Raw genomic sequence first — 17,640 nt, forward strand, 5'->3', positions numbered from 1 at the left:
AATCAGTCTTGACCCTGAGCCTCATGGGAACAGTCCTGCCCGAACTGCCAAGCCAGGTCCTCCCTGGACCGGAAACAAGCATCCTAGGACCGGTTTCGGGGTTTCATCCCTCTTCAGCCAGGCTAGCTTGATTCCAGTGGCACAGTGAGCCCAGGACCCACGTCTGGGCATACCTGGCGCACTTAGGGCGAGAAAGCAAAAGACACACAATTGATGGACGGAATGCAGAACAAATCAAAACATTCACCCCCAGCCAAGAGATCTGGGTTAAATACATCATTCATTTGCCTATCATGCCACTCCAAATTAGACTTGGACATATGCAAATCAGACTTGACCCTGTGCCTCATAGAAACAGTCCAGCCCGAACTGCCAAGCCAGGTCCACCCTGGACCAGAAACAAGCATCCTAGGAAGGGTTTCGGGGTTTCACCCCTCTTCAGCCAGGATAACTTGATTCCAGTGGCACAGTGAGCCCAGGACCCACATCTGGGCATACCTGGCGCACTTAGGGCGAGAAAGCAAAAGACACACAATTGATGGACGGAATGCAGAACAAATCAAAATATTCACCCCCAATCGAGAGATCTGGGTTAAATTTATCATTCTTTTGCTCACCATGCCACCCCAGTTTAGACCTGGCCATATGCAAATCAGTCTTGACCCTGTGCCTCATGGGAACAGTCCAGCCCGAACTGCCAAGCCAGGTCCTCCCTGGACCAGAAACAAGCATCCAAGGACCGGTTTCGGGGTTTCACCCCTCTTCAGCCAGGATAGCTTGATTCCAGTGGCACAGTGAGCCCAGGACCCACGTCTGGGCATACCTGGCGCACTTAGGGCGAGAAAGCAAAAGACACGCAATTGATGAACGGAATGCAGAACAAATCAAAACATTCACCCCCAGTCAAAAGATCTGGGATAAATCCATCATTCTTTTGCTCACCATGCCACCCCAGTTAAGACCTGGCCATAGGCAAATCAGTCTTGACCCTGTGCCTCATTGGAACAGTCCAGCCCGAACTGCCAAGCCAGGTCCTCCCTGAACCAGAAACATGCATCCTAGAACAAGTTACGGGGTTTCATCCCTCTTCAGCCAGGATAGCTTGATTCCAGTGGCACAGTGAGCCCAGGGCCCACGTCTGGGCATACCTGGCGCACATAGGGCGAGAAAGCAAAAGACACACAATTGTTGGACGGAATGCAGAACTAATCAAAACATTCACCCCCAGTCAAGAGATCTGGGTTAAATCCATCATTCTTTTGCTCACCATGCCACCACAGTTTAGACCTGGCCCTATGCAAATCAGTCTTGACCCTGTGCCTCATGGGAACAGTCCAGCCCGAACTGCCAAGCCAGGTCCTCCCTGGACTGGAAACAAGCATCCTAGGACCGGTTTCGGGGTTTCACCCCTCTTCAGCCAGGATAGCCTGATTCCAGTGGCACAGTGAGCCAGAACCCATGTCTGGGCATACCTGGCGCACTTAGGGCGAGAAAGCAAAAGACACACAATTGATGGACGGAATGCAGAACAAATCAAAACATTCACCCCCAGTCAAGAGATCTGGGTTAAATCCATCATTCTTTTGCTCACCATGCCACCCCAGTTTAGACCTGGCCATATGCAAATCAGTCCTGACCCTGTGCCTCATGAGAACAGGCCAGCCCGAACTGCCAAGCCAGGTCCTCCCTGGACCGGAAACAAGCATCCTAGGACCGGTTTCGGGGTTTCATCCCTCTTCAGCCAGGCTAGCTTGATTCCAGTGGCACAGTGAGCCCAGGACCCACGTCTGGGCATACCTGGCGCACTTAGGGCGAGAAAGCAAAAGACACACAATTGATGGACTGAATGCAGAACAAATCAAAACATTCACCCCTAGCCAAGAGATCTGGGTTAAATCCATCATTCATTTGCCTATCATGCCACTCCAAATTAGACTTGGCCATATGCAAATCAGTCTAGACCCTGTGCCTCATAGAAACAGTCCAGCCCGAACTGCTAAGCCAGGTCCTCCCTGGACCAGAAACAAGCATCCTAGGAAGGGTTTCAGGGTTTCACCCCTCTTCAGCCAGGATAACTTGATTCCAGTGGCACAGTGAGCCCAGGACCCACATCTGGGCATACCTGGCGCACTTAGGGCGAGAAAGCAAAAGACACACAATTGATGGACGGAATGCAGAACAAATCAAAAGATTCACCCCCAGTCGAGAGATCTGGGTTAAATTTATCATTCTTTTGCTCACCATGCCACCCCAGTTTAGACCTGGCCATAGGCAAATCAGTCTTGACCCTGTGCCTCATGGGAACAGTCCAGCCCGAACTGCCAAGCCAGGTCCTCCCTGGACCAGAAACAAGCATCCAAGAACCGGTTTCGGGGTTTCACCCCTCTTCAGCCAGGATAGCTTGATTCCAGTGGCACAGTGAGCCCAGGACCCACGTCTGGGCATACCTGGCGCACTTAGGGCGAGAAAGCAAAAGACACGCAATTGATGAACGGAATGCAGAACAAATCAAAACATTCACCCCCAGTCAAGAGATCTGGGATAAATCCATCATTCTTTTGCTCACCATGCCACCCCAGTTTAGACCTGGCCATAGGCAAATCAGTCTTGACCCTATGCCTCATTGGAACAGTCCATCCCGAACTGCCAAGCCAGGTCCTCCCTGGACGGGAAACATGCATCCTAGAACCGGTTACCGGGTTTCACCCCTCTTCAGCCAGGATACCTTGATTCTAGTGGCATAGTGAGACCAGGACCCATGTCTGGGCATACCTGGCGCACTTAGGGCGAGAAAGCAAAAGACACACAATTGATGGACGGAATGCAGAACAAATCAAAACATTCACCCTCAGTCAAGAGATCTGGGTTAAATCCATCATTCTTTTGCTCACCATGCCACCCCAGTTTAGACCTGGCCATATGCAAATCAGTCTTGACCCTGAGCCTCATGGGAACAGTCCTGCCCGAACTGCCAAGCCAGGTCCTCCCTGGACCGGAAACAAGCATCCTATGACCGGTTTCGGGGTTTCATCCCTCTTCAGCCAGGCTAGCTTGATTCCAGTGGCACAGTGAGCCCAGGACCCACGTCTGGGCATACCTGGCGCACTTAGGGTGAGAAAGCAAAAGACACACAATTAATGGACGGAATGCAGAACAAATCAAAACATTAACCCCCAGCCAAGAGATCTGGGTTAAATACATCATTCATTTGCCTATCATGCCACTCCAAATTAGACTTGGCCATATGCAAATCAGTCTTGACCCTGTGCCTCATAGAAACAGTCCAGCCCGAACTGCCAAGCCAGGTCCTCCCTGGACCAGAAACAAGCATCCTAGGAAGGGTTTCGGGGTTTCACCCCTCTTCAGCCAGGATAACTTGATTCCAGTGGCACAGTGAGCCCAGGACCTACATCTGGGCATACCTGGCGCACTTAGGGCGAGAAAGCAAAAGACACACAATTGATGGGCGGAATGCAGAACAAATCAAAAGATTCACCCCCAATCGAGAGATCTGGGTTAAATTTATCATTCTTTTGCTCACCATGCCACCCCAGTTTAGACCTGGCCATATGCAAATCAGTCTTGACCCTGTGCCTCATGGGAACAGTCCAGCCCGAACTGCCAAGCCAGGTCCTCCCTGGACCAGAACCAAGCATCCAAGGACCGGTTTCGGGGTTTCACCCCTCTTCAGCACGGATAGCTTGATTCCAGTGGCACAGTGAGCCCAGGACCCACGTCTGGGCATACCTGGCGCACTTAGGGCGAGAAAGCAAAAGACACGCAATTGATGAACGGAATGCAGAACAAATCAAAACATTCACCCCCAGTCAAAAGATCTGGGATAAATCCATCATTCTTTTGCTCACCATGCCACCCCAGTTAAGACCTGGCCATAGGCAAATCAGTCTTGACCCTGTGCCTCATTGAAACAGTCCAGCCCGAACTGCCAAGCCAGGTCCTCCCTGAACCGGAAACATGCATCCTAGAACAAGTTACGGGGTTTCACCCTTCTTCAGCCAGGATAGCTTGATTCCAGTGGCACAGTGAGCCCAGGACCCACGTCTGGGCATACCTGGCGCACTTAGGGCGAGAAAGCAAAAGACACACAATTGATGGACTGAATGCAGAACAAATCAAAACATTCACCCCTAGCCAAGAGATCTGGGTTAAATCCATCATTCATTTGCCTATCATGCCACTCCAAATTAGACTTGGCCATATGCAAATCAGTCTAGACACTGTGCCTCATAGAAACAGTCCAGCCCGAACTGCTAAGCCAGGTCCTCCCTGGACCAGAAACAAGCATCCTAGGAAGGGTTTCAGGGTTTCACCCCTCTTCAGCCAGGATAACTTGATTCCAGTGGCACAGTGAGCCCAGGACCCACATCTGGGCATACCTGGCGCACTTAGGGCGAGAAAGCAAAAGACACACAATTGATGGACGGAATGCAGAACAAATCAAAAGATTCACCCCCAGTCGAGAGATCTGGGTTAAATTTATCATTCTTTTGCTCACCATGCCACCCCAGTTTAGACCTGGCCATAGGCAAATCAGTCTTGACCCTGTGCCTCATGGGAACAGTCCAGCCCGAACTGCCAAGCCAGGTCCTCCCTGGACCAGAAACAAGCATCCAAGGACCGGTTTCGGGGTTTCACCCCTCTTCAGCCAGGATAGCTTGATTCCAGTGGCACAGTGAGCCCAGGACCCACGTCTGGGCATACCTGGCGCACTTAGGGCGAGAAAGCAAAAGACACGCAATTAATGAACGGAATGCAGAACAAATCAAAACATTCACCCCAAGTCAAGAGATCTGGGATAAATCCATCATTCTTTTGCTCACCATGCCACCCCAGTTTAGACCTGGCCATAGGCAAATCAGTCTTGACCCTGTGCCTCATTGGAACAGTCCAGCCCGAACTGCCAAGCCAGGTCCTCCCTGGACCGGAAACATGCATCCTAGAACCGGTTACCGGGTTTCACCCCTCTTCAGCCAGGATAGCTTGATTCCAGTGGCATAGTGAGCCCAGGACCCACGTCTGGGCATACCTGGCGCACTTAGGGCGAGAAAGCAAAAGACAAGCAATTGATGAACGGAATGCAGAACAAATCAAAACATTCACCCCCAGTCAAAAGATCTGGGATAAATCCATCATTCTTTTGCTCACCATGCCACCCCAGTTAAGACCTGGCCATAGGCAAATCAGTCTTGACCCTGTGCCTCATTGGAACAGTCCAGCCCGAACTGCCAAGCCAGGTCCTCCCTGAACCGGAAACATGCATCCTAGAACAAGTTACGGGGTTTCACCCCTCTTCAGCCAGGATAGCTTGATTCCAGTGGCATAGTGAGCCCAGGACCCATGTCTGGGCATACCTGGCGCACTTAGGGCGAGAAAGCAAAAGACACACAATTGATGGACGGAATGCAGAACAAATCAAAAAATTCACCCTCAGTCAAGAGATCTGGGTTAAATCCATCATTCTTTTGCTCACCATGCCACCCCAGTTTAGACCTGGCCATATGCAAATCAGTCTTGACCCTGAGCCTCATGGGAACAGTTCTGCCCGAACTGCCAAGCCAGGTCCTCCCTGGACCGGAAACAAGCATCCTAGGACCGGTTTCAGGGTTTCATCCCTCTTCAGCCAGGCTAGCTTGATTCCAGTGGCACAGTGAGCGCAGGACCCACATCTGGGCATACCTGGCGCACTTAGGGCGAGAAAGCAAAAGACACACAATTGAGGGACGGAATGCAGAACAAATCAAAACATTCACCCCCAGCCAAGAGATCTGGGTTAAATCCATCATTCATTTGCCTATCATGACACTACAGTTTAGACTTGGCCATATGCAAATCAGTCTTGACCCTGTGCCTCATAGAAACAGTCCAGCCCGAACTGCCAAGCCAGGTCTTCCCTGGACCGGAAACAAGCATCCTAGGACCGGTTTTGGGGTTTCATCCCTCTTCAGCCAGGCTAGCTTGATTCCAGTGGCACAGTGAGCCCAGGACCCACGTCTGGGCATACCTGGCGCACTTAGGGCGAGAAAGTAAAAGACACACAATTGAGGGACGGAATGCAGAACAAATCAAAACATTCACCCCCAGCCAAGAGATCTGGGTTAAATCCATCATTCATTTGCCTATCATGCCACTCCAGTTTAGACTTGGCCATATGCAAATCAGTCTTGACCCTGTGCCTCATAGAAACAGTCCAGCCCGAACTGCCAAGCCAGGTCCTCCCTGGACCAGAAACAAGCATCCTAGGAAGGGTTTCGGGGTTTCACCCCTCTTCAGCCAGGATAACTTGATTCCAGTGGCACAGTGAGCCCAGGACCCACGTCTGGGCATACCTGGCGCACTTAGGGCGAGAAAGCAAAAGACAAGCAATTGATGAACGGAATGCAGAACAAATCAAAACATTCACCCCCAGTCAAAAGATCTGGGATAAATCCATCATTCTTTTGCTCACCATGACACCCCAGTTAAGACCTGGCCATAGGCAAATCAGTCTTGACCCTGTGCCTCATTGGAACAGTCCAGCCCGAACTGCCAAGCCAGGTCCTCCCTGAACCGGAAACATGCATCCTAGAACAAGTTATGGGGTTTCACCCCTCTTCAGCCAGGATAGCTTGATTCCAGTGGCATAGTGAGCCCAGGACCCATGTCTGGGCATACCTGGCGCACTTAGGGCGAGAAAGCAAAAGACACACAATTGATGGACGGAATGCAGAACAAATCAAAAAATTCACCCTCAGTCAAGAGATCTGGGTTAAATCCATCATTCTTTTGCTCACCATGCCACCCCAGTTTAGACCTGGCCATATGCAAATCAGTCTTGACCCTGAGCCTCATGGGAACAGTCCTGCCCGAACTGCCAAGCCAGGTCCTCCCTGGACCGGAAACAAGCATCCTAGGACCGGTTTCGGGGTTTCATCCCTCTTCAGCCAGGCTAGCTTGATTCCAGTGGCACAGTGAGCGCAGGACCCACGTCTGGGCATACCTGGCGCACTTAGGGCGAGAAAGCAAAAGACACACAATTGAGGGACGGAATGCAGAACAAATCAAAACATTCACCCCCAGCCAAGAGATCTGGGTTAAATCCATCATTCATTTGCCTATCATGACACTACAGTTTAGACTTGGCCATATGCAAATCAGTCTTGACCCTGTGCATCATAGAAACAGTCCAGCCCGAACTGCCAAGCCAGGTCCTCCCTGGACCGGAAACAAGCATCCTAGGACCGGTTTTGTGGTTTCATCCCTCTTCAGCCAGGCTAGCTTGATTCCAGTGGCACAGTGAGCCCAGGACCCACGTCTGGGCATACCTGGCGCACTTAGGGCGAGAAAGTAAAAGACACACAATTGAGGGACGGAATGCAGAACAAATCAAAACATTCACCCCCACCCAAGAGATCTGGGTTAAATCCATCATTAATTTGCCTATCATGCCACTCCAGTTTAGACTTGGCCATATGCAAATCAGTCTTGACCCTGTGCCTCATAGAAACAGTCCAGCCCGAACTGCCAAGCCAGGTCCTCCCTGGACCAGAAACAAGCATCCTAGGAAGGGTTTCGGGGTTTCACCCCTCTTCAGCCAGGATAACTTGATTCCAGTGGCACAGTGAGCCCAGGACCCACATCTGGGCATACCTGGCGCTCTTAGGGCGAGAAAGCAAAAGACACACAATTGATGGACGGAATGCAAAACAAATCAAGACATTCACCCCCAGTCGAGAGATCTGGGTTAAATTTATCATTCTTTTGCTCACCATGCCACACCAATTTAGACCTGGCCATATGAAAATCAGTCTTGACCCTGTGCCTCATGGGAACAGTCCAGCCCGAACTGCCAAGCCAGGTCCTCCCTGGACTGGAAACAAGCATTCAAGGACCGGTTTCGGGGGTTTCACCCCTCTTCAGCCAGGATAGCTTGATTCCAGTGGCACAGTGAGCCCAGGACCCACGTCTAGGCATACCTGGCGCACTTAGGGCGAGAAAGCAAAAGACACGCAATTGATGGACGGAATGCAGAACAAATCAAAACATTCACCCCCAGTCAAGAGATCTGGGATAAATCCATCATTCTTTTGCTCACCATGCCACCCCAGTTTAGACCTGGCCCTATGCAAATCAGTCTTGACCCTGTGCCTCATGGAAACAGTCCAGCCCGAACTGCCAAGCCAGGTCCTCCCTGGACCAGAAACAAGCATCCTAGGAAGGGTTTCGGGGTTTCACCCCTCTTCAGCCAGGATAACTTGATTCCAGTGGCACAGTGAGCCCAGGACCCACATCTGGGCATACCTGGCGCTCTTAGGGCGAGAAAGCAAAAGACACACAATTGATGGACGGAATGCAAAACAAATCAAGACATTCACCCCCAGTCGAGAGATCTGGGTTAAATTTATCATTCTTTTGCTCACCATGCCACACCAATTTAGACCTGGCCATATGAAAATCAGTCTTGACCCTGTGCCTCATGGGAACAGTCCAGCCCGAACTGCCAAGCCAGGTCCTCCCTGGACTGGAAACAAGCATTCAAGGACCGGTTTCGGGGGTTTCACCCCTCTTCAGCCAGGATAGCTTGATTCCAGTGGCACAGTGAGCCCAGGACCCACGTCTAGGCATACCTGGCGCACTTAGGGCGAGAAAGCAAAAGACACGCAATTGATGGACGGAATGCAGAACAAATCAAAACATTCACCCCCAGTCAAGAGATCTGGGATAAATCCATCATTCTTTTGCTCACCATGCCACCCCAGTTTAGACCTGGCCCTATGCAAATCAGTCTTGACCCTGTGCCTCATGGAAACAGTCCAGCCCGAACTGCCAAGCCAGGTCCTCCCTGGACTGGAAACAAGCATCCTAGGACCGGTTTCGGGGTTTCACCCCTCTTCAGCCAGGATAGCTTGATGCCAGTGGCACAGTGAGCCAGAACCCACGTCTGGGCATACCTGGCGCACTTAGGGCGAGAAAGCAAAAGATACACAATTGATGGACGGAATGCAGAACAAATCAAAACATTCACCCCCAGTCAAGAGATCTGGGTTAAATCCATCATTCTTTTGCTTACCATGCCACCCCAGTTTAGACCTGGCCGTATGCAAATCAGTCCTGACCCTGTGCCTCATGAGAACAGGCCAGCCCGAACTGCCAAGCCAGGTCCTCCCTGGACCGGAAACAAGCATCCTAGGACCGGTTTCGGGGTTTCATCCCTCTTCAGCCAGGCTAGCTTGATTCCAGTGGCACAGTGAGCCCAGGACCCACGTCTGGGCATACCTGGCGCACTTAGGGCGAGAAAGCAAAAGACACACAATTTATGGACGGAATGCAGAACAAATCAAAACATTCACCCTCAGTCAAGAGATCTGGATTAAATCCATCATTCTTTTGCTCACCATGCCACCCCAGTTTAGACCTGGCCATATGCAAATCAGTCTTGACCCTGAGCCTCATGGGAACAGTCCTGTCCGAACTGCCAAGCCAGGTCCTCCCTGGACCGGAAACAAGCATCCTATGACCGATTTCGGGGTTTCATCCCTCTTCAGCCAGGATAGCTTGATTCCAGTGGCACAGTGAGCCCAGGGCCCACGTCTGGGCATACCTGGCGCACATAGGGTGAGAAAGCAAAAGACACACAATTGTTGGACGGAATGCAGAACTAATCAAAACATTCACCCCCAGTCAAGAGATCTGGGTTAAATCCATCATTCTTTTGCTCACCATGCCACCACAGTTTAGACCTGGCCCTATGCAAATCAGTCTTGACCCTGTGCCTCATGGGAACAATCCAGCCCGAACTGCCAAGCCAGGTCCTCCCTGGACTAGAAACAAGCATCCTAGGACCGTTTTCGGGGTTTCACCCATCTTCAGCCAGGATAGCTTGATTCCAGTGGCACAGTGAGCCAGAACCCATGTCTGGGCATACCTGGCGCACTTAGGGCGAGAAAGCAAAAGACACACAATTGATGGACGGAATGCAGAACAAATCAAAACATTCACCCCCAGTCAAGAGATCTGGGTTAAATCCATCATTCTTTTGCTCACCATGCCACCCCAGTTTAGACCTGGCCATATGCAAATCAGTCCTGACCCTGTGCCTCATGAGAACAGGCCAGCCCGAACTGCCAAGCCAGGTCCTCCCTGGACCGGAAACAAGCATCCTAGGACCGGTTTCGGTGTTTCATCCCTCTTCAGCCAGGCTAGCTTGATTCCAGTGGCACAGTGAGCCCAGGACCCACGTCTGGGCATACCTGGCGCACTTAGGGCGAGAAAGCAAAAGACACACAATTGATGGACTGAATGCAGAACAAATCAAAACATTCACCCCTAGCCAAGAGATCTGGGTTAAATCCATCATTCATTTGCCTATCATGCCACTCCAAATTAGACTTGGCCACATGCAAATCAGTCTAGACCCTGTGCCTCATAGAAACAGTCCAGCCCGAACTGCTAAGCCAGGTCCTCCCTGGACCAGAAACAAGCATCCTAGGAAGGGTTTCAGGGTTTCACCCCTCTTCAGCCAGGATAACTTGATTCCAGTGGCACAGTGAGCCCAGGACCCACATCTGGGCATACCTGGCGCACTTAGGGCGAGAAAGCAAAAGACACACAATTGATGGACGGAATGCAGAACAAATCAAAAGTTTCACCCCCAGTCGAGAGATCTGGGTTAAATTTATCATTCTTTTGCTCACCATGCCACCCCAGTTTAGACCTGGCCATAGGCAAATCAGTCTTGACCCTGTGCCTCATGGGAATAGTCCAGCCCGAACTGCCAAGCCAGGTCCTCCCTGGACCAGAAACAAGCATCCAAGGACCGGTTTCGGGGTTTCACCCCTCTTCAGCCAGGATAGCTTGATTCCAGTGGCACAGTGAGCCCAGGACCCACGTCTGGGCATATCTGGCGCACTTAGGGCGAGAAAGCAAAAGACACGCAATTGATGAACGGAATGCAGAACAAATCAAAACATTCACCCCCAGTCAAGAGATCTGGGATAAATCCATCATTCTTTTGCTCACCATGCCACCCCAGTTTAGACCTGGCCATAGGCAAATCAGTCTTGACCCTGTGCCTCATTGGAACAGTCCAGCCCGAACTGCCAAGCCAGGTCCTCCCTGGACCGGAAACATGCATCCTAGAACCGGTTACCGGGTTTCACCCCTCTTCAGCCAGGATACCTTGATTCCAGTGGCATAGTGAGACCAGGACCCATGTCTGGGCATACCTGGCGCACTTAGGGCGAGAAAGCAAAAGACACACAACTGATGGACGGAAGGCAGAACAAATCAAAACATTCACCCTCAGTCAAGAGATCTGGGTTAAATCCATCATTCTTTTGCTCACCATACCACCCCAGTTTAGACCTGGCCATATGCAAATCAGTCTTGACCCTGAGCCTAATGGGAACAGTCCTGCCCGAACTGCCAAGCCAGGTCCTCCCTGGACCGGAAACAAGCATCCTATGACCGGTTTCGGGGTTTCATCCCTCTTCAGCCAGGCTAGCTTGATTCCAGTGGCACAGTGAGCCCAGGACCCACGTCTGGGCATACCTGGCGCACTTAGGGCGAGAAAGCAAAAGACACACAATTGATGGACGGAATGCAGAACAAATCAAAAGATTCACCCCCAATCGAGAGATCTGGGTTAAATTTATCATTCTTTTGCTCACCATGCCACCCCAGTTTAGACCTGGCCATATGCAAATCATTCTTGACCCTGTGCTTCATGGGAACAGTCCAGCCCAAACCTCCAAGCCAGGTCCTCCCTGGACCAGAAACAAGCATCCAAGGACCGGTTTCGGGGTTTCACCCCTCTTCAGCCAGGATAGCTTGATTCCAGTGGCACAGTGAGCCCAGGACCCACGTCTGGGCATACCTGGCGCACTTAGGGCGAGAAAGCAAAAGACACGCAATTGATGAACGGAATGCAGAACAAATCAAAACATTCACCCCCAGTCAAAAGATCTGGGATAAATCCATCATTCTTTTGCTCACCATGCCACCCCAGTTAAGACCTGGCCATAGGCAAATCAGTCTTGACTCTGTGCCTCATTGGAACAGTCCAGCCCGAACCTCCAAGCCAGGTCCTCCCTGAACCGGAAACATGCATCCTAGAACAAGTTACGGGGTTTCACCCCTCTTCAGCCAGGATAGCTTGATTCCAGTGGCACAGTGAGCCCAGGACCCACGTCTGGGCATACCTGGCGCACTTAGGGCGAGAAAGCAAAAGACACACAATTGATGGACTGAATGCAGAACAAATCAAAACATTCACCCCTAGCCAAGAGATCTGGGTTAAATCCATCATTCATTTGCCTATCATGCCACTCCAAATTAGACTTGGCCATATGCAAATCAGTCTAGACCCTGTGCCTCATAGAAACAGTCCAGCCCGAACTGCTAAGCCAGGTCCTCCCTGGACCAGAAACAAGCATCCTAGGAAGGGTTTCAGGGTTTCACCCCTCTTCAGCCAGGATAACTTGATTCCAGTGGCACAGTGAGCCCAGGACCCACATCTGGGCATACCTGGCGCACTTAGGGCGAGAAAGCAAAAGACACACAATTGATGGACGGAATGCAGAACAAATCAAAAGATTCACCCCCAGTCGAGAGATCTGGGTTAAATTTATCATTCTTTTGCTCACCATGCCACCCCAGTTTAGACCTGGCCATAGGCAAATCAGTCTTGACCCTGTGCCTCATGGGAACAGTCCAGCCTGAACTGCCAAGCCAGGTCCTCCCTGGACCAGAAACAAGCATCCAAGGACCGGTTTCGGGGTTTCACCCCTCTTAAGCCAGGATAGCTTGATTCCAGTGGCACAGTGAGCCCAGGACCCACGTCTGGGCATACCTGGCGCACTTAGGGCGAGAAAGCAAAAGACACGCAATTGATGAACGGAATGCAGAACAAATCAAAACATTCACCCCAGTCAAGAGATCTGGGATAAATCCATCATTCTTTTGCTCACCATGCCACCCCAGTTTAGACCTGGCCATAGGCAAATCAGTCTTGACCCTGTGCCTCATTGGAACAGTCCAGCCCGAACTGCCAAGCCAGGTCCTCCCTGGACCGGAAACATGCATCCTAGAACCGGTTACCGGGTTTCACCCCTCTTCAGCCAGGATACCTTGATTCCAGTGGCATAGTGAGACCAGGACCCATGTCTGGGCATACCTGGCGCACTTAGGGCGAGAAAGCAAAAGACACACAATTGATGGACGGAATGCAGAACAAATCAAAACATTCACCCTCAGTCAAGAGATCTGGGTTAAATCCATCATTCTTTTGCTCACCATGCCACCCCAGTTTAGACCTGGCCATATGCAAATCAGTCTTGAACCTGAGCCTCATGGGAACAGTCCTGCCCGAACTGCCAAGCCAGGTCCTCCCTGGACCGGAAACAAGCATCCTAGGACCGGTTTCGGGGTTTCATCCCTCTTCAGCCAGGCTAGCTTGATTCCAGTGTCACAGTGAGCCCAGGACCCACGTCTGGGCATACCTGGCGCACTTAGGGCGAGAAAGCAAAAGACACACAATTGATGGACGGAATGCAGAACAAATCAAAACATTCACCCCCAGCCAAGAGATCTGGGTTAAATACATCATTCATTTGCCTATCATGCCACTCCAAATTAGACTTGGCCATATGCAAATCAGTCTTGACCCTGTGCCTCATAGAAACAGTCCAGCCCGAACTGCCAAGCCAGGTCCTCCCTGGACCAGAAACAAGCATCCTAGGAAGGGTTTCGGGGTTTCACCCCTCTTCAGCCAGGATAACTTGATTCCAGTGGCACAGTGAGCCCAGGACCCACATCTGGGCATACCTGGCGCACTTAGGGCGAGAAAGCAAAAGACACACAATTGATGGACGGAATGCAGAACAAATCAAAAGATTCACCCCCAATCGAGAGATCTGGGTTAAATTTATCATTCTTTTGCTCACCATGCCACCCCAGTTTAGACCTGGCCATAGGCAAATCAGTCTTGACCCTGTGCCTCATTGGAACAGTCCAGCCCGAACTGCCAAGCCAGGTCCTCCCTGGACCGGAAACATGCATCCTAGAACCGGTTACCGGGTTTCACCCCTCTTCAGCCAGGATACCTTGATTCCAGTGGCATAGTGAGACCAGGACCCATGTCTGGGCATACCTGGCGCACTTAGGGCGAGAAAGCAAAAGACACACAATTGATGGACGGAATGCAGAACAAATCAAAACATTCACCCTCAGTCAAGAGATCTGGGTTAAATCCATCATTCTTTTGCTCACCATGCCACCCCAGTTTAGACCTGGCCATATGCAAATCAGTCTTGAACCTGAGCCTCATGGGAACAGTCCTGCCCGAACTGCCAAGCCAGGTCCTCCCTGGACCGGAAACAAGCATCCTAGGACCGGTTTCGGGGTTTCATCCCTCTTCAGCCAGGCTAGCTTGATTCCAGTGTCACAGTGAGCCCAGGACCCATGTCTGGGCATACCTGGCGCACTTAGGGCGAGAAAGCAAAAGACACACAATTGATGGACGGAATGCAGAACAAATCAAAACATTCACCCCCAGCCAAGAGATCTGGGTTAAATACATCATTCATTTGCCTATCATGCCACTCCAAATTAGACTTGGCCATATGCAAATCAGTCTTGACCCTGTGCCTCATAGAAACAGTCCAGCCCGAACTGCCAAGCCAGGTCCTCCCTGGACCAGAAACAAGCATCCTAGGAAGGGTTTCGGGGTTTCACCCCTCTTCAGCCAGGATAACTTGATTCCAGTGGCACAGTGAGCCCAGGACCCACATCTGGGCATACCTGGCGCACTTAGGGCGAGAAAGCAAAAGACACACAATTGATGGACGGAATGCAGAACAAATCAAAAGATTCACCCCCAATCGAGAGATCTGGGTTAAATTTATCATTCTTTTGCTCACCATGCCACCCCAGTTTAGACCTGGCCATATGCAAATCAGTCTTGACCCTGTGCCTCATGGGAACAGTCCAGCCCGAACTGCCAAGCCAGGTCCTCCCTGGACCAGAAACAAGCATCCAAGGACCGGTTTCGGGGTTTCACCCTTCTTCAGCCAGGATAGCTTGATTCCAGTGGCACAGTGAGCCCAGGACCCACGTCTGGGCATACCTGGCGCACTTAGGGCGAGAAAGCAAAAGACACACAATTGAGGGACGGAATGCAGAACAAATCAAAACATTCACCCCCAGCCAAGAGATCTTGGTTAAATCCATCATTCATTTGCCTATCATGACACTACAGTTTAGACATGGCCATATGCAAATCAGTCTTGACCCTGTGCCTCATAGAAACAGTCCAGCCCGAACTGCCAAGCCAGGTCCTCCCTGGACCGGAAACAAGCATCCTAGGACCGGTTTCGGGGTTTCATCCCTCTTCAGCCAGGCTAGCTTGATTCCAGTGGCACAGTGAGCCCAGGACCCACGTCTGGGCATACCTGGCGCACTTAGGGCGAGAAAGCAAAAGACACACAATTGAGGGACGGAATGCAGAACAAATCAAAACATTCACCCCCACCCAAGAGATCTGGGTTAAATCCATCATTCATTTGCCTATCATGCCACTCCAGTTTAGACTTGGCCATATGCAAATCAGTCCTGACCCTGTGCCTCATAGAAACAGTCCAGCCCGAACTGCCAAGCCAGGTCCTCCCTGGACCAGAAACAAGCATCCTGGGAAGGGTTTCGGGGTTTCACCCCTCTTCAGCCAGGATAACTTGATTCCAGTGGCACAGTGAGCCCAGGACCCACATCTGGGCATACCTGGCGCTCTTAGGGCGAGAAAGCAAAAGACACACAATTGATGGACGGAATGCAAAACAAATCAAAACATTCACCCCCAGTCGAGAGAACTGGGTTAAATTTATCATTCTTTTGCTCACCAATGTCACCATGCCACACCAATTTAGACCTGGCCATATGAAAATCAGTCTTGACCCTGTGCCTCATGGGAACAGTCCAGCCCGAACTGCCAAGCCAGGTCCTCCCTGGACCAGAAACAAGCATTCAAGGACCGGTTTCGGGGGTTTCACCCCTCTTCAGCCAGGATAGCTTGATTCCAGTGGCACAGTGAGCCCAGGACCCACGTCTAGGCATACCTGGCGCACTTAGGGCGAGAAAGCAAAAGACACGCAATTGATGGACGGAATGCATCACAAATCAAAACATTCACCTCCAGTCAAGAGATCTGGGATAAATCCATCATTCTTTTGCTCACCATGCCACCCCAGTTTAGACCTGGCCCTATGCAAATCAGTCTTGACCCTGTGCCTCATGGGAACAGTCCAGCCCGAACTGCCAAGCCAGGTCCTCCCTGGACTGGAAACAAGCATCCTAGGACCGGTTTCGGGGTTTCACCCCTCTTCAGCCAGGATAGCTTGATTCCAGTGGCACAGTGAGCCAGAACCCACGTCTGGGCATACCTGGCGCACTTAGGGCGAGAAAGGAAAATACACACAATTGATGGACGGAATGCAGAACAAATCAAAACATTCACCCCCAGTCAAGAGATCTGGGTTAAATCCATCATTCTTTTGCTCACCATGCCACCCCAGTTTAGACCTGGCCGTATGCAAATCAGTCCTGACACTGTGCCTCATGAGAACAGGCCAGCCCGAACTGCCAAGCCAGGTCCTCCCTGGACCGGAAACAAGCATCCTAGGACCAGTTTCGGGGTTTCATCCCTCTTCAGCAAGGCTAGCTTGATTCCAGTGGCACAGTGAGCTCAGGATCCACGTCTAGGCATACCTGGCGCACTTAGGGCGAGAAAGCAAAAGACACACAATTGATGGACGGAATGCAGAACAAATCAAAACATTCACCCTCAGTCAAGAGATCTGGGTTAAATCCATCATTCTTTTGCTCACCATGCCACCCCAGTTTAGACCTGGCCATATGCAAATCAGTCTTGACCCTGAGCCTCATGGGAACAGTCCTGCCCGAACTGCCAAGCCAGGTCCTCCCTGGACAGAAAACAAGCATCCTATGACCAGTTTCGGGGTTTCATCCCTCTTCAGCCAGGATAGCTTGATTCCAGTGGCACAGTGAGCCCAGGGCCCACGTCTGGGCATACCTGGCGCACATAGGGCAAGAAAGCAAAAGACACACAATTGTTGGACGGAATGCAGAACTAATCAAAACATTCACCCCCAGTCAAGAGATCTGGGTTAAATCCATCATTCTTTTGCTCACCATGCCACCACAGTTTAGACCTGGCCCTATGCAAATCAGTCTTGACCCTGTGCCTCATGGGAACAGTCCAGCCCGAACTGCCAAGCCAGGTCCTCCCTGGACTGGAAACAAGCATCCTAGGACCGGTTTCGGGGTTTCACCCCTCTTCAGCCAGGATAGCTTGATTCCAGTGGCACAGTGAGCCAGAACCCATGTCTGGGCATACCTGGCGCACTTAGGGCGAGAAAGCAAAAGACACACAATTGATGGACGGAATGCAGAACAAATCAAAACATTCACCCCCAGTCAAGAGATCTAGGTTAAATCCATCATTCTTTTGCTCACCATGCCACCCCAGTTTAGACCTGGCCATATGCAAATCAGTTCTGACCCTGTGCCTCATGAGAACAGGCCAGCCCGAACTGCCAAGCCAGGTCCTCCCTGGACCGGAAACAAGCATCC

This window comes from Triturus cristatus, chromosome 1_1, assembly GCF_964204655.1.
Source record: "Triturus cristatus chromosome 1_1, aTriCri1.1, whole genome shotgun sequence".
NCBI classification, from domain to species: domain Eukaryota; kingdom Metazoa; phylum Chordata; class Amphibia; order Caudata; family Salamandridae; genus Triturus; species Triturus cristatus.